Raw genomic sequence first — 17,603 nt, 5'->3', positions numbered from 1 at the left:
ACAGCCTCTGAGTCAGTCAGGCACCTTGTCCCAGGATGTCAGCGTTCAGAGAAAACAGCAGGCCCATGGGGCACAATGTCACATCCATGCCAGGATGGGAGGTAAAACTCTCTTTCATCCCAAACCTCCTGGGCTTTTCTCTTGTCTCCACTGGAGCCACAAAATCACACTGAAGCAGCCATCTAGAGTGGGTGCCAGAGTTCCCGAGTTTCCCTGCAGGGAGCATCTGGCAGGAGATCTCATTTTCTCTGTTTATTTCTGGCTTACAAAGGTATTTGGAACATCTCTTTCCTAGGCAGTCCCTTGGATTTGGAAGGGACGATGAGATTGACTCAGTGTGTGTTTTGAATATAGAATGTGTTCCTTCATGTAACAGTGTTTATTCCACTGGGCCTAGGCTGTGGTGGAATGGCCAGCATCTACAGTTAGGTGGCTATTTGTGGTCACATAGAGACATGGGTGATGTCTCCTCTTTTGTCAAAGGTGATGGATCCTAATGGATTTGTCTTTTCATCCAAAGAGTTCCAATGAGGGCAGAGGGGAAATTCAAAAGGATCCCTAGGAGCCTTGGATGATTTTAAAGGGAAGCTTGACTTCCTAGTTTTACTCAGTGGATCATCTAGAGAGTTGGACATGCTGTATTTTCTCTGCAGTTTCATGGTTGGTGAAGTCAGAAGGAGAATCTTTGGGAATTCCCCTGGATAGATGCATTATGGTGGCTTCATGGGGTTTGGTGTCAGGAACCCTGGGGTAAATTTCTGTGGCTACTTGCCCGACGCGGGGTGAGTCAGGTTATCCCACGGGTTTTCCACTACCTCCTTAGGAAATTGCTAGCAGGAAATGTTCTGCTTAAAGCGGAGCCCTCCTCCACTGTCGGTGGGCATGCAGGTTGTTGCAGCCATTCTGAAAAAGAGTATGGTGATTCCTCCAAAAACTAAGAACTGAACAACCCTAGGATCCAGCAAATGCACTCTTAGGTGTTTCCCTAAAGGGCACAAAAATGCACATTCAATGGGGGTACAAGAACCGTGATATTTACAATAGCAGTATAAACCACAGCAAAACTAGGGAGGGAGTCCCAATGTCGATATGTCGATTGACTGATGAGTGATTATATATATGTATATATACACATACATGTATATGTATGTATATATGTGTGTGTGTGTGTGTATATATATATATACATATATATATATAATCTCCCACATCTTCTAAATGGAATGGGAGCCAGGCTCAAAAAGAATGGAATCTTCTGCAAGAATGCAATCTTCCACCATCTGCAAGGATGTGGATGGATCTAGAGTGGAATTAGCTCAGAAAAATCAGTAAGAAAAGACAATAGCCTATGACTTGAGTCCTATGGAAATTTAGAAGGAAAACAGACAAACATAGTGGGGGTAGAATGAGAGTCCAATGAGGAAACAGACTCCACGTTAGAGCACAAACTGAGGGTTGCTAGAGGGCAGAGGTTTAGGGGGTAAGGGTTAAATGGGTGATGGCTATTAGGGAGGGCACTTTCTGTGATGAGTTCTGGGTGTTCTATGCAGGCGAGGAATCATGAAATCCTACCCCTGAAGCAAAGGAAGTAACACTGCATGGAAACCAATTGGAATTGAAGTCAGTGAAGAAAAGAAGAAGACCATGTTCTGCTTCACAAAGAGTGAGGTAAAAATGGAGTGATTTTTGCTCTCCTGTTCTGTAGATGATCATTTTTGAACACACTGTGGTAGGATACGCTAGGTTCTTATTGCATAAGGAGCCCTCAGAAAGCTGCCATGAAGGATTAAGATCTCAGAACTTGTACATGTTCCATTGATATGTTACTTCCAGTTTGCCCAGGTACAAAGGTAGGTGGAGAGAAACATGGCAGAAAAGGAAAGGAGGGTTTTTTTTTTTTTTTAAAGATTTTATTTATTTATTTGACAGAGAGAAATCTCAAGTAGATGGAGAGGCAGGCAGAGAGAGAGAGAGGGAAGCAGGCTCCCTGCTGAGCAGAGAGCCCGATGCGGGACTCGATCCCAGGACCCTGAGATCATGACCTGAGCCGAAGGCAGCAGCTTAATCCACTGAGCCACCCAGGCGCTCCAGGAAAGGAGGTTTTAAGCATTCAGGAGGTAGCTTTCCTTCTTTCTTATGAAAGCCTTGGGCCAGTGTAAATTGAGAAGAAGAGGGGGTGGGGATCCCAGAGCTTTGCAGCAGGCAGGGAAGTTCCAGGTCTGTCTAGAGCTGACAGGGGTCCCTGAGGAGAGCTGAGCTAGGGGCGTGGCAGGCCCGAACTGCTGGTCCAGATGGGGGTTCCCCAAGGAGCAGAGTTGAGGATGGTGTTCAGGCAGCAAATCAGGCTCTGGGTTTGTAGCTGCAGAACATGAGGGAGTCCTCAGGGGGTCATGCAGGTTTCTACAGCTCTGAGGGTTCTGTGCAGCTCCAAATGGACTGGTTTCCTGCTGGATGCAGGCAGACTCCTACAGTGTGGCTCCAGGGTTCCCAATCTAGAGAGCTTGGGGGACAGATCCCTGGGGAAAGAAACCTGAAAACACAACTTAGGGTTAGGGTTACAGCCTTGGGGCATGGCAGGCCCAATCTGCTGGCACTAAAGCAGGCTTCCCTTGTGTTTGAGTTGAGGGAATGTGTCTGGCAGTGTGGCAGAATCAGGGTTTCTGGCCAGGGTGACTGCTGATAGTGGAGGTGGCTTTAGAGGGACATGCAGGTTTGTCCCTCTCTGAGGGAACTGTGGAGCTCCAAGTGGCACGGTTCCCCCTGCATGGTGGTTGGATTTCCCGGTTGTCACAGAGGGGTCCTTAATCTGGGGAGTTTGGGGGCCAGGCCTCTTGGAATGGAAGCCTAAAACAGAAACTAGAGTTATGATAAGGGCCTAGGGGCATGGCAGCTCGATCTGCCAGTGCTGAGGGGGGCTCCCTGGTAGGGTGATCTCAGGTGGGCGTCAAATAGCACATCAGACTCTGAGTTTGTGTCCAGAAGGGCCACAGATGCTGGGGGTGATCTCAGGGTGGCATGCAGATTTCTCCCACTCTGAGGTTTCTGCAGAGCTCCAAACGGCAAGGTTTCCTCCTGTGTGGTGGGCGCAGTCCTGGGTTGTCACTGAGGTGTCCTTAATCTGTGCTGGCATGAGTCTCAGTGGTGCCCAATGGTGGGGTTGGGGGACAGGCATCTGTGCATGGAAGCCTGTACACCCCACCCAGGGTTAGGGTTAGGGCCTAAGGGCATGGCAGGCCCAATGTGCCAGCTCTGATGCGTGCTCCTCTCAGGGCTGAGTTGAGGGCATGCATCCAGTGGCACAGCGGAATATGGCTTTATGGCCCTGGGGGCCACTCATGGTGGGGGTCACTTAAGGGGGCTTGCAAGTTTTTCCCCCCTCTGAGGGTTTGGAGCAACTTTAAGCCACAAGGTTTCCTCCCTCATGGTGGGTGGAGTCCTTTGGTGTTGCTCAGTGGTCCTTAATCCGGGGAAGGTGGGGGCCAGACCTCTTGGAATGGAAGCCTGAAAACCAAAAACTAGGGGTATGATAAGGGCCTAGGAGCATGGAAGGCCTGATCTGCTGGTGCTGAAGTGGGCTTCATGGTGGGCTAAGTTGAGGGCGGTGTCAGGTGGCACATTGGATTCCAGGTTTGTGTCCAGGGAGGCACAGATGCTGGGGGTTGCCTCGGGTGGCATACAGGTTTTTCCACTCTGAGGTTTCTGTGCAGCTCCAAATGGCACCATTTCACCCTAGGAGTCTGGCAGAGTGCTGGTGTGAGTCTCAGGCATCCCCAATCTGGTGGGCTTGGGGGCCAGGCCTCTGGGTATGGAAGTCTGTACACCCCACCTAGGTTTAGGGTTAGGGCCTAAGGACATGGCAGGTCCGATTTGATGAACCCTCAGGGATGAGTCTAGGACATTCATCTGGTTACCCTGAAGAATCAGGGTTATTGCTGGGGTGCTGCCAATGGTAGGGGTGGCTTTAGGGGAACATGCAGGTTTCTCTCCTTCTGAGGGTTCAGCGCAGCTCCAAACAGCATGTTTTCCATCTGCATGGAGGGCGGATTCCTGGGGTGTCGCTGAGGGGTCCTTAATCCAGGGTGTTTGGGGGCCAGGACCCTCGGAGTACAAGCCTGAAAACCCAAACTAGGGTTCGGGTTAGGGCCTAGGATCATTGCAGGCCCTATCTGCCGGCTTTGAGGCGGGACTGCCCTCAGGATGAGTTGAGGGCATATGTCCAGTTTCGCAAGAATCTGGCTTTATGGTCATGGGGGCCACTGGTGGTCAGGGTAGCTTTAGGGTGGTATGCAGTTTTCTCCCCTTTTGAGGGTTCAGGGCAGCTCCAAACGGCACGGTTTCCTACTGTGTGGCATGAAGAGTCTTGGGTTGTCACTCAGAGGTCCTTTATTTGGGGAGCTTGGGGGCCAGGACCCTTAGAAGGGAAGTCTGAAAACCAAAACTAGGGTTTCTGTTAAGGCCTGGGCATGGCAGGGCCTATCTGCTGGTGCCAAGCCAGTCACCCCAGGGGGCTGAGTAGCAGGAGGCCTTGGACTCGTGTGCGCCTGGCTCATAGAGGACGTTCTCACAGGATTTGAGCTGTGACCACTCAGGACCCCAGGCTAGGCCCAGATGGTGACCCTGCAGACATGCACCTCAGGAAGTGAGTTCGCTGGGGGTTTTCCAGCCAATTCTCACAAGTTTTCTGCCCAAATCGACATTGATACGGGCAGAAAGCTTGTGAGAATTGGCTCGCGTTGGGTGGCAATTTGGGCCATGCTGGTGCCCGTGGTCTAGAGTGCTTTCTAGCTAGGTGTATGTTGTGGTTATCCAGAAACAGGGGTGGGGCCCAGGTGGCTCCCGTGAGGTACCCTGCCAGGGGAGCTTCCCAGGGGCACAGTTGAAGGAAGGGGTTCCGGCTGAGCATCAGCCTCCATGTTCATGACCCGGTGGGGTGACAAAGGTGGGGGTGGCCTCAGTGGGGGCGTGCAGTTTTTTCTGCTCTCAAGGGTTTTGTGCAGCTCCAAATGGCATGGTTTCCTCCTGGGTGGCAGGCAGAGTCATGGGGTGTAGCTCAGGGGTCCCAAATGTGGAGGACTTGAGGGACAGGTCCCTGGGGAAAGAAGCCTGAAAACCCAACTGAGGGTTGAACTCAGGGCCTAGGGGTATGGCATGCCCGATCCACCAGCATTGGGGCGGTCACCTCACTATAAGAGGCTGGTAGGGAGAGGCGTTGGCCTGAAGTGCGCCTGGCTCATAGAGGGCTTTCTCTTTGGGTTTGGGCCACAACCACTTGGGACCCCAGGATAGCCCCAGGCAGTGGCCCTGTGGATCCATGTCACCGGAAATGAGTTTGATGGGGGGTTTTCTGGCTCATTCTCATGAGCTTTCTGCTCAAATTGATATCGATTTGGGCAGAAAGCTTGTGAGAATTGGCCAGCGTTGGGCAGCGATTTGGGCTGCACTGGCACACGCAGCCTGGAGCGCTTTCCTGCTAGGTGCATGTTGCGGCCATCCGGGAACACAGGCCCGGCCCACGTGGCTCCCCCATGGGCCCCCGCACAGAGGAGCTTTCTAGAGCAGAGTTGAGGGAGGGGTTCTGGTTGAGCATTAGCCTCCATTTTTGGGCCTGTGTGGGGTGGCCTCAGGGGGCGCATCAGGTTTCCCTTGCTCTAAGGGTTTTGTGCAGCTCAGAAGGGCACAGTTTCCTCTGGGGTGGCAGGCGGAGTCCTGGAGTGTAGCTCATGGGTCCCCAATCTGGAGGACTCGAGGGACAGGCCCTTGGGGACGGAAGCCTGAAAACCCAACCGAGGGCTAGGGCAAGGGGCTATGGACATGGCAGACCCCATCTGCCAGCACTGGGGTGGGCACACCAGGGGTCTCAGTAGAGGGAGGTGTTCTTCTCATGCGAGCCTGGCTTGTAGAGGGCTTTCTTGCTGGGTTCAGGCCGTGACCACTTCGGACCCCGGGCTGGGCCCAGAAGGCTCCTCTGAAGGCCCCAAACGCTGGAAGTGAGTTAGGCTGGGTTTTCTGGCCAATTCTCACGAGCTTTCTGCCAAAATCGACATCAATTGGGCAGAAAGCTTGTGAGAATTGTCTGGCTATTGGGTGGCCATTCAGGCCACACACTGGCGCCCTGCTGGGAGTGCTTTCTCACTAGGTGTGTGTTGGGGGTGTGTGGGACTGCCAGCAGGGCCTACGCGGCTCCCTGAGGGCCCCTGCAGAAGAAAATTGTCCTGGGGCAGGTTTGGGGGGGGGGCAGTGGTGCACATTAGTGTCAGGCCCTGGCTTTTTTTTGGCAGAAGGGGGCACTGAAGGTGAGGGCAGTTTGAGGTGGGCATGTGGGTTTCTCCCACCCTGAGTGCTTCTCACAGCTCCCAAGGGCATGGTTTCCTCCTGGGTGGCAGGCAGTGTCCTGCCATATGGCTCATTGGTACCCAATATGGAGGGATTGAGGGCCAAGCCTCTTGAGATGGAAGCCTGAGAACCCAGCCCAGGGTTAGGGTTTCAGGTCTAGGGGCATGGCAGGCCTCAGATGCTGATACTAAGGAAGGCTCCCTAGGGCCTGAGTAGAGGAAGACCTGGGCTGGGTGTACACCTGCCCTTTAAGAGTGCTTTCCCATAGGTTTCTGGCGACAGAACTTGTGACCCTCTGCCTGGTCCAGGTGGCTCCCCAGAAGGTCCCGGCTGCTGGAAGCGACTTCCCTGGGGCTTTCTGCCTAAATCGACATCCATTTGGGCAGAAAGCTCATGAGAATTGGCTGGTGATGGGCAGCGATTTGGGTCAGGTGCAGCCCCGTTCTGACAGCGCTTTCTCGATAAGTGCCTGGCCACCTCGGTTCCTAGAGTCCCCCCAGAGGGGATCTATCGGGAGAGAGGAGGGGGAGACTTGAGTTAGGGTGTGACCCTGAGTCTCAGGCTCCAGCTATTTTTGGCAGAAGGGGGTGCCCTAGGTGAGTGTGGCCTGAAGTGGGCATACAGGTTCTCCAGATCTGAGTGTTTCCCTGCAGCTCCCCAAGGGCAGGGCTTCCTCCTGGGCAGCAGGTGGAGATCTGTGGTATGGCTCAGGGGTCCCCAATCTGGAGGGCTTGAGGGCCAAGGTTGGAAGTCTGGGGTTGGGTTGGAAGTTGATGGCTGGGGTTGGAAATCTGAAAAACCAACCCAGGGTTAGGGTTAAGGTCTATGGGCATGACAGGCCTCACCTGATGGTGCTGAGGTGGGCTCCGTGAGGGCTTGAGTAGAGAGTGGGTTTAACCTGCATTTGGAGGTGACCTGAGCTGCCAGTGCGCCCGCCCTTTACAGCGCTTTCCCATAGGCTTCTGGCGACAGCACACAAGACCCCCGGCCAGGCCCGGATGGCTCCACCCCCCCACCCCCATGGTCCCTGCTGCTAGAAGCAATTTTGCTGGGGCTTTCGGGCCAATTCTCCCTTGTTTTGTGCCCAAATCAACATTGATTGGGCAGAAAGGTCGTGAGAATTGGCCAGGGTTGGGCGGTGATTCAGGCCACGTGCCAGCTCTGCGCTAGAGCGTTTTCTGGCTAGGTGCGTGTTGCAGCGGCGTGATACTGCAAGCGGGGCCCAGGTGGCTCCTGGAGATCCCCTGCAGAGGGTTAGACAAATAAATAAATGAATGAATAAATAAATAAATAAAATCTTAAAAAAAAAAGGAATAAAGGTAAAATAAGGACATTCTTGGATCAAGGGAAATACGAGATCAAGAGAAATACGAGACTCTGGCCAGTGGTCCTGTTCTATAGAAAATGTTAAAGGAGGTTCTTCAGACTGAAGGGAAGTGATACAAAGGGAACACTGGAACTGCAGGAATGAAGGAGGGGCCACAGGAATGGTAAATATCTGGTTAACTCTAATGACTAGTTTTCTCTTAAGTTATTTACATATACAAACACTGAAAGAAAACAATGATCATATTTTCTAGTTTTTTTTTTTTTTAAGTTTTAATTTTGGAATAATTTCAGGAGCACAGAAGTTGCAAAAAACAAAACAAAACAAAACCCCCCAAACAAAAACGTGTACAAGGTAGTCCTGTTAATCTTTCACCTCTCCCAGTGGTGACATCTTGCATAACTTCAGTATACTATTGTTGGGCTCCCCGCCGAGGGGAGGAGGTGCCCGGGCCAGCCGGAGGCCTCTCCTTGGGGCTGAGCGGGATGGCGAGTGTCGCGAACCCGGAACGCACCCACAGAAGACACCGGGCTCGGGGGATCTGTCGAAGCAGGATCTCACTTTATTGTGCGGGGGCACACCTTATATAGAGCAGCAGAAGGGAAGTGAGGACAGAGGGGGAAGAGCCAATAAGATTATGCCAAGTAGCAGTTGCTGGGTAAGGCGTGTTGGGCGAGAGGAGGAAGTGCCCTAGGTTTCAGGAACCGAAACTGTGAAATTGGTGCCTTGTTGGCCGGAAGAGATGGCAAGCCAGCGCCATCTTTATTCTGGGCCGCACCCTGTGGAGGCACCTCTAGTTATGTGTCTTACATACTATCAATACCAGGAAAATGACATTGGTACAATCCATAAAGCTTACTCAGATTTCACCAACAGCATTTCTCAATTTAGACTGCATGATGGGTGAGCTTCTTCTACTCAGTCTTCCTTTCTCCTTCACTAGGGGTCAGGTTTGTGTTGTCGTCTGACAGCTCTTCCAACTTTCTCCATTTTATCCCACAGACATTTCCCCTAATAAAATCCTTGCAGGTTTAATCCTACCTGGCATGGGCTTCTTAGAGGACTGAGACTAATGCATTCTATTTTTGTGTGTTGTTAGTTAATCCATCCTGGACAATGGGATTCAGCTTGAGCCAGAAGCATTTGGGATTCTTTTGACTGCTGTAACTGTCCCTACTTCAAGGAGTGCTGTGGGTCCCCAGGAAAGGGGGGTCAGGCTGGAAGGAAGGTTCACTGTGATTAACTTTGCTTGCAGTATCATGTCAATGCTGTAATCATTCATGTAGATAAAAAGGATGGGTCTGGGAACAGGGCTTCCTCTGTTCATCTGGACACTGGAGGGCTGCATTGTTAAGTTTGTGGAATAAAGTTAACCAGGGAATGGAGATGGTGAATGATGAGCTCATTCATTTCTTGGGATGCAGTATATTGAAGGCCACTGGGCTTAATCCCAGGTCACTCACATACTACCTCTGTGAATTTAAAGATAGGTGACTGTGTTACTAAGCCTGTTTCCCCAGTTGAAAAATAATAATAATCTCTACCTCATAAGGCTGGGGTGAAGATTCACTAAAAGCTTATCTTTAAACCACAAAGCTTATTGCAATGGAATGCTCAAGGAGTGGGGATTGCTGTTATTTAGAAAAGTAGTTCAGACCATGTAACGACCTCTAGAACCTTTCTATGACTACCCAGTGCAGGTGGGACAAATCCCACATCCTCAGTGGCTCTGGCCTAGGGAGACTTAAGGAACGGGCAGCGCCTCTTGTAGTTGTGGTAAAAAACAGCCCTTGTCTTGAGTTCCTTCATTGAATTCTGTACCTCTCAAACTTTAATAGGTATACAAATCACCCAGGGATCTTGTTAAAATACAGACTCTGATTCAATTGGCACGATCCATAAAGATTTGGATAGGGCTTAAGATTCTGCATTTCTAACAAGCTCCCAGATGATGCTGATATTACTGGTCTGTAAATAAGACTTAGCAAGCCTCTAAATGGGCCTCTTTTTTGTTCTTTTGTATGTGTTCCCCCACTGGGCATAGTGTCATGACCATCTAGAATATGTGCCCACTTCTAAATCATACTCCATGTACCAGGGACCACATGATTTTCTAATGGCCCTGAGCCTGCACAGCCCCTTCCCTGAATTCATTCCCCTTAGGGGAGAACATGCTGTCAATGTGCACCCCTCCCTGGCCCAAGACATGACCATGGGTCAAAGAGGTATCAGAGCCTGGACCTAGACATGCAGACAGGGGTGCAGAGTAGAGGGTGAAGGGGGTGGGGCTAGCTCTCCTTCCACTGCCATGTTCTGCGAAACTTCAGAGAATTCAAGAATTCAGAATTTGAATCTCAACTTCCAGGAAGATATATCTGCCAAGGTGGGCAAGTAGAACATATTTTACTTAACAGTTTGATAGTTCAGTGTGGAGAGCCATGCAGCAGAAGCAAGGAGTCACGTACTAGGTGAGGCTTGAGGAGAAAGGCAGGTGAATGTTTATGGTATGTGGGGGCGCTCAAGGGGAATGCACAACCTGTACTGAAGTATTGGGACTAGTATAAGATTAACCAGGGATCATGGGAAAGGCACAGGAGTAAGTGAACAATGAGTTTCGGGAGCTCACGTCATTAGACACGAGCACCCTGCATGCTCCGGACTGAAGTCACCTGTATCCCTTCTGATTGGGTGTTATACTAGTCGTGTTATGTGGTGATTGGTTGCTTTCTATCCGCTGTGTTCTATAACTTGGGGCTATAATCGGTGTACGGGGTCCCGGGGCTGAAGATTGTCAATAAAGAAGTTTGCCACTCACCTCGTCTGCGGGTCGTTCTTGCGGGCCGAGAGCGACAGTTCAGTTTATAATTTTTAAATACTGGTATGTGGGTCTTTTTAAATGGTATGTGGGTCTCCATTGGTATTCTTGTCTTGGCCTTGAAAATGGCACCTGCTGAGTTCTCCCCTCTTCTTTGCTGTCTGTGTTCTGGAGTAACAGAAAGAGGCAGTTACTATGAAAGATTGGATAACCTAGGGCAACAGTTCCCAGTGTGTTCTGAAGGCTCGTGGGCATCTCTGAGATCTTTTCAGGGTGTTCCCGAGGTCAAACAATATAATAATATTAACTTAATAATATTAAGTCTCCTTTGGAGAGCCCATTTTCAAGCCTGCTTGATGCTCTCTCTGGAAATTGAATTTTTTTAGTGTGTCCTCATGATGAAATTAAATGTAATTTTTTGATACAATCAGACCCTTGCACTACCCTATAAACCTAAGGTCCTACCCCTCATTCATTCACTTAGTCATTTATTCATTCAATAATAGTGTGTTTAGAGACTAATATAATTGTTGCTGGAAACAGTCATTATTCTTTTTATACTCAAACTATTTTTTTTTTTAATTTTACTTATTTGACAGACAATCAAGCTCTCTACTTTTGACTGACCCTTCAAGCTGGCTCCTGGGTTCTTTTAGTACCACCATCTCTTTATTTTTATACTTCCTTGTTTCCTTGTTTAAAGGGATACTTATATCTCTTTAATGCAGCAGTCTGAATCTGAGAATTTTAATGTGGACTAAATCTGCTTATGTTTGATAGGATCATGATGAGTAATATGTTTGGACTGGTTTCTACTTCCTTATCTTTGTGTATTTTTGTTTTTGTTTTTTCATTTTTCCTGCCTTTTGTTGACATGGTTACACTTTCTTCCTTCCCCGGTCTTACAATGGTATGTAATTACATGCAACATTTAAAGTAACCATTAATTCTTTCACATACATACTTGATTTTAAAAATTCAAAATTAATCCATTTCTCTGTACTGCTCACAAATATAATGCTTTTTCGATTCTTGACAGTGAATCCCATGCCTTCAGTCTTTCTTGTTATTTTTGTCTGCTATTTTTGGTCAAATTTGCTTTATTGCCCCAAAAGTAGTCATTGTTATTTTTTGTCTTTAGATTTACCCACATGTTTATCATGTTCTTTGGTCACCATTGCTTCTTTCATCCTCCTTTGTTCTTTTGGACACAGTTTTATTCTTCCTGAAGTACAGTCATTAGTAAGTTTTTAAGTGGTGGTCTATTAATTGTAAACATTTTCAAATGTTCTTGGACTGAAAATATCAATGTCAATCCTGCATAATAAGTTAGGTGGGTTTAAACTCATTTATTTGAGAAGTCTACTGGAAGTCAAATTTTTATTCCTTTATAGGTGATCTTTCTCTACTCTTTAGTTGCTTTAAAAAGATTTGTGCTTTGTCCATAGTCTATGTGTTTACCTCAAAGTGCCTAGGTAAGATTTGTTTTTATTTATATTGTCCATGTCTTGCTATAAGTTTTCAATCTAAACACATTGAATTTCTTCAAGTATGGAAAGTTCTGAGTCATTATCTCTTTGCATAGTCCCTTTTTTTCAATGATCTCTTTGCATACTGTCTTTCTTGTACTATCTCTACCAGCCTCTTTGGGAATTTTCATTAGTTTATATTAGACTTTATTCTGTTCTTCATATTTTTTCAATGAAGGAGCAGGAGGCTGGCTGAGGACAAAGCAAAAGCTGGCGCCTTGCAACCCCCCCCTTCACCCGCTCTTCTCCATATGTGTAGCATTCCTCAGGCACCCCTGACTGCCATAAAACGATAAATAGTTAACTTGCAGAGATCACAGTCCTGCAAGGTAGGAGCCTCCCTTGGTTTGAAAATGTCCTTGAGATTTACAACAAAGAAGTTACCTTATCAATAGCCCTAATGTCACCCTCCCCTCCATGAAAAACGGAAAGAGGCAGAGGTAGAAGGAAAAGTAAATAAAGTTAAATTTCTTCTAAACCTAAATCTCATTAACAAGGATGCTTGATAGCAGGAATGTAACATTCCACCAGGAGACTCCCAATTGTCTTTACTTGATAAGTAACCAGGCCTTCAATATCCTGGTAGTGCTTTTTTCGCATGCGTGGGCTAACCGGCCAGTTCTGCTTCTGTAAGATTGCTTTGTCTGCTTTCGCGCGGGACCCCTGACCCAATCCACTGATGCCAAGTATGCCTGTTCAAACTATCAATCAATCAGCTCAGCCCCACCCGAAACTTGTTTGTATCTGTCTATAAAAATCCTGTACCGACCCAGCTCCGGACCTCTCAGCGTTATCGGCAACGAGGGGCCAGAGGTCCAGGTTCGAACCTGCAATAAACGACCCTTGCTGATTGGCTTTGACTCACGTCTCTGGTGGTCTTTTAAGGTGGGAGTAATACTCAATTGGCATTTCCATCAACTGTTGTTATTTTCCTTAACATTTTGAACTGCAGTTTGTTTAGTCACAATGCCAAAATCTTGATATATATATTTTATCACTCTGGCTGATGTTTTTATTGACCCTTAATTTGTTTTCTCTGTGGTGTTTTACCCTCCCACCCTGCCAGCATCTTCCTTTAATGGACTTAAGTCTTATTCATTCATCCACTTACTCTTTTATTCACCCATCTATCATCAATTCCTTTCCTAATTTATTTATTTATTTATTTATTGAGTTATAATTGACCTATAACATTATTAGCTTCAGGTTTACGAAATAATTTGATGTTTGTACATATTGCATATTAAATCTAGTTAATATCTAGTTTCAATTTTGTTCTTGTGACAACTTTAAGATTTACTCTAATAGCAACTTTAAAAATATATAATATAGTATTATTGACCTGACCCTTCTCACCCCTCCCATCAGCTAGCCCAGAAAGCCTAGGTCTTAGCCTAACCATAGATCTAGAAACAAAAGACAAGATTCACACTCTGCATCCTAATGAAGAAAGGAGATGGAAACTCACCATATGACAAAAGAAATGTACCCTAAGTAAAGCACAAATATGAAAGAATGGACAATAGGAAGGAAAAGATTTAGGAAATGGGACAATAACTGAGAGATGTTCTAAAAAGAACACAGTACAGAGAGATCTCACAATTTATCCAAACACCACCCTCAAAATTTCTCTTATTTTTCCACCTCTCTCCAATTTCCAGTCTGCCTGGCTCTCTCTGGGTTTTACCTTGAGTGGACCCGGAGCAGGGACCATCCAAGCTCTGCCCTCAGGCAGCTCCTCCTTCCTTTGCTCTGCCCCCCTTTCTTGGCCAGGTGGGCAAAATGCAGATTTTCCACTGCAGACAAAGGCCAATCTCTGTAGAAGTAGGACTTTGGGGTTGTTCTACAGCACTGAGGGGAAAAGAATGTGCTGGTTGCTGATGCTCTACAGAATCATGGCAAAAATTCCCAGTTTCAGAAGTTAGCGAGAAGAAAATGGTTGGCAGGGGTGGAAGCACAAAGCAAGTGTTGAGAGGGTGTGAAATTGCCTGGTACCCTAGGGATACAGCCTTATCCCCTGAGTAAGTCCTGTTTTGGAAAATCTGAATGGCTCATTATTCCTCAATCCCAAGAAGGCTTTATTCCTGCTCTTTCTCTTCTTGGTCTGGGCAGAGATCTAAGACTCCTCCCTAAGTCTTACTTGACAGGGTCCTTGTTCAAACATAGAGAAATAATGGAAGGCAAAGGTGTAAAAAAGAATTTTGGCATTTCCTCCAGGAATCAAAATTACCCAAGATTAGTAAGTTTCGGGCAGGAGCTGCAGACAAAGAAGGAAAACGAGAGTGAAAATCTAGAAAAGGGCCAGAATGTACACATCTAGGCTCCAGGGGGCAAGTTGCTTACCTCTCAGCGTGGTTCTGAGGTTAAAGTTGTATCAACTGATGAATCACTGAATACTACCTCTGAACTGATAATACAGTATATGTTAATTAAAATGAATTTAAATAACAAAACTTTTTCTTTTTTTAAAAGATTTTATTTATTTATTTGACAGAAAGAGATTACAAGTAGGCAGAGAGAGAGAGAGAGTGGAGGAAGCAGGCTCCCCGCTGAGCAGAGAGCCCGATGTGGGACTCTATCCCAGGACCCTGAGATCATGACCTGAGCCAAAGGCAGAGGCTTAACCCACTAAGCCACCCAGGCGCCCATAATGAAACTTTTTTTAAAAAAGCAATCAATGTCACCAAACAATTAAACAGAATAATTAAAGTAGTGGCTACCTCAGAGGAGCACTCGATGCCCCACGAAGACAGTAGGTCTGGAAGGAGACAGATAAAATAATAAATAACAACTGTTATTAATTGATTGCCCATTCTCACTTGATAGATCCTTCTTAAAGGTCTTCATAGTAATTCCCTTCCTCATGCCAGGAGGAAGAAAAAGGAAAATCGGACTGAGGAGAGTAGGACCCACATATCAAACTCCAGGAGATTCAAAGTTTAAGAATCCTTCTCAAATGCTCACAATTGATGTCCCTTCTATGAGCAGTTAATATTTTATTTCTCAGAGAACATAGCACATTCAATAAAGGCTTCCTGAGACTAAACCTCTATTTTCTAAAGCAAATAACAAAACTGAAAAATTTCAGAGAAGAGGGAGAGATGAATTAAGATCTGAAAGAGAGGAGGCCATGTCTTTCTTTCATTACTATATTTCAGAATGCAGAAAAATGCTTGACATAATTGCTATTCATCTAATCCACAAATATTTTGAGTGTCTATTATGTGTCACACATTGTACAAAATGCTGGAAGTAAATAGAGAAGATGGCTTAGCTTCTGCCCTCATGAAGCTTACATTCTGGTAATGAGATTATTCTATAAAAATGTAAAAAAATAATACATTTTTAAGCAGAAAGAGTTAGGGGGTCTCAGGAAAAAGAAAGACAAGACAAAGATTTGGGGATTGGAGAAGTCCTTTTAGTCCTCCAGCTATTTTCATAATCTGTGCCCTAGGCTCTCCTTGCCCAAGCGCACTTCCTGCCGAATTCCTAGGAGGTGTTAGAATTGCAAAGAAGTGCAAAAAACTCAGTAGTTAAGGATTTAAGGGAACAAGAGGAATGTAAAAACTAACAAGTTAGTTTGAGTTGGTTAGGCTGAGAAATAGCCTAACCATATCAGAGATATTAAATTGATGATAAAACTCATAGTGCTGTTTCAAAAGTAAAGATAGAGCCCAAGTGTCCCTCAACTGATGAATGGATAAAGAAGAGGTGGTATGTATTTGCAATGGAATATTATTCAGTCTTAAAAAATGAAATTTTGCCATTTGCAATGATATGGATGGAGTTAGAGTGTGAAAAAGTCAGAAAGACAATACCATTTGGTTTCACTCTTATGTGGAATTTAAGAAAAAAACAAATAAATATATGGAAGGGGAAAAAGAGAAAGAGGAGGCAAACAAGCTGTAAGACTCTGAACAATAGAGAATAAACTGAGAATTGATGGACGGAGGTGGTTGGGGGATGGGCTAATGAATGATGAGTACTAAGGAAAACACTTGGTGATGAGCACTGGGTATTGTAAGTGATAAATCACTGAATTCTACTCTAGAAGCCAATATTGCACTGTATATTAACTAACTGCAATTAAAAAAAAAACAAAACAAAACACCTAAAGATCAATTTAACATACATTCTTGGGTTGTTTTTGTTTCTGCAGGATTTTAATTCCTTTGAGCACTCAAACACAGGACTATGTGCAGACTAAGAATTGATGATGCTGACTCTTGCTGGCCCTTGTGACTTCAATCAATTAGGACCCTGACTCTGGTCAACTTTTGCCCTAATTCTATACTGACCTCTCCTTTGCCAAGCCCTCCATGAATGTGCATGCACCTTTAGCTTAAAACTTCCCCAATTCTAGACTTCATCAGGATAAAAAGATTTTGCACAACAAAGGAAGTACTCGACAAAACCAAAACAACCTATAGAATGGGAGAAGATATTTGCAAATGTATTATCAAATAAAGGGCTAGGATCCAAGATCTATACAGAACTTATCAAACTCAACAAAATAAAAACAAATAATCCTGTCAAGAAATGGGCAGAAGACATGAACAGATATTTCTCCAAAAAAGACCTACAGAAAAAGCCAACAGGAAGAAAATGCCCCACATCGCTTGTCATCGGGGAATGCAAATCAAAACCACAATGAGATACCACCTCACACCAGTCAGAATGGCTAAAATTAACAAGTCAGGAGACAAAAAATATTGGTGAGGAGGTAGGTAAAGGAGAACCCCCATATACTGTTGATGGGAATGCAAGCTGGTATACATTGGAAAGTGGTATACAGTGCAAGCTAGTATCACTCTAAAAAACAGTATGAAGTTTCCTCAAAAAGCTAAAAATAGGCTACCCCACAATCCAGCAATTGCAGTACTAGGTATTTATCCAAAGGATACAAACATAGTGATCCAAAGGGCACCTGCACCCCAATGTTTATAGCAACAATGTCCACTATAACCAAACTGTGGAAAGAGCTGAGAGGTCCATTGACAGATGTATAGATAAAAAAAGATGTGGTATATATACAATGGGATTTTAAATCAGCCATCACAAAAACTCTGAAATCTTACCATTTGCAATGACATGGATGGAACTAGAGGGTATTATGCTAAGAGAAATAACTGAATCAGAGAAAGACAACTATCGTATGATTTCATTCATACATGGTATTTAAGAAACAAAACAGAGGCTCATAGAAGAAGGGAGGGAAAATAAAGTAAGATGAAATCAGAGAGGGAAACAAACCATAAGAGACACTTCACTATAGGAAACGGGGTTGCTGGAGGGGAGTTGGGTTGGGGGATGTGGTAACTGGGTGATGGGTATTAAGGAGGCCACTTGATATAATGAGCACTGGGTGCTACATGATGAATCACTGACCTCTATCCCTGAAACTATTAATATATTTTACTTGAATTTAAATTAAACAATAATAAATATTCTTAAAAAGGTGGTGAAAACAACGACAACAACAACTACAACAAAACCTTCCCCAATTCTGTGGTTCAAAGAGACACACTGCTTTGGGCAATATCCCCAGTGTTCTTCCTTACTTGTTGCAAGTAAAATCCTTCCTTTTCCTGTGCTTTAT

At 45.8% G+C, this 17,603-nt stretch overlaps 1 protein-coding gene and 1 long non-coding RNA gene across 8 annotated transcripts in view; one reads left to right on the top strand and one right to left on the bottom strand.

The window, feature by feature from the left end:
* The window catches only part of LOC309853795 (uncharacterized protein), a 36,486-nt gene that overhangs the window by 1,209 nt on the left and 17,674 nt on the right, over positions 1 to 17,603 (bottom strand). For 2 of the 7 annotated variants that reach the window (XR_014305942.1, XR_014305945.1), the window contains exon 2: positions 14,348 to 14,406. The exons of 4 other annotated variants lie outside the window; for them this stretch is intronic. The gene's annotated coding sequence lies outside the window, so the exon portion shown is untranslated. Of the gene's footprint in view, positions 1 to 14,347; positions 14,407 to 14,733; positions 14,763 to 17,603 lie in introns of those variants that run through there. One more of the 7 variants, XR_014305943.1, reaches the window with a different exon arrangement.
* Positions 1,202 to 17,472, top strand: LOC309853836. The gene is made up of 3 exons (XR_014305979.1): positions 1,202 to 1,328; positions 1,551 to 1,668; positions 16,164 to 17,472. It is a non-coding gene; the product is annotated as an uncharacterized lncRNA (long non-coding RNA).

This window comes from Mustela nivalis (genome assembly GCF_964662115.1).
Source record: "Mustela nivalis genome assembly, chromosome: 1".
Classification (NCBI taxonomy): Eukaryota; Metazoa; Chordata; class Mammalia; order Carnivora; family Mustelidae; genus Mustela; species Mustela nivalis.
Note: the sequence above shows the minus strand (reverse complement) of the source record. Positions and strands in the feature narration are given on the sequence as shown.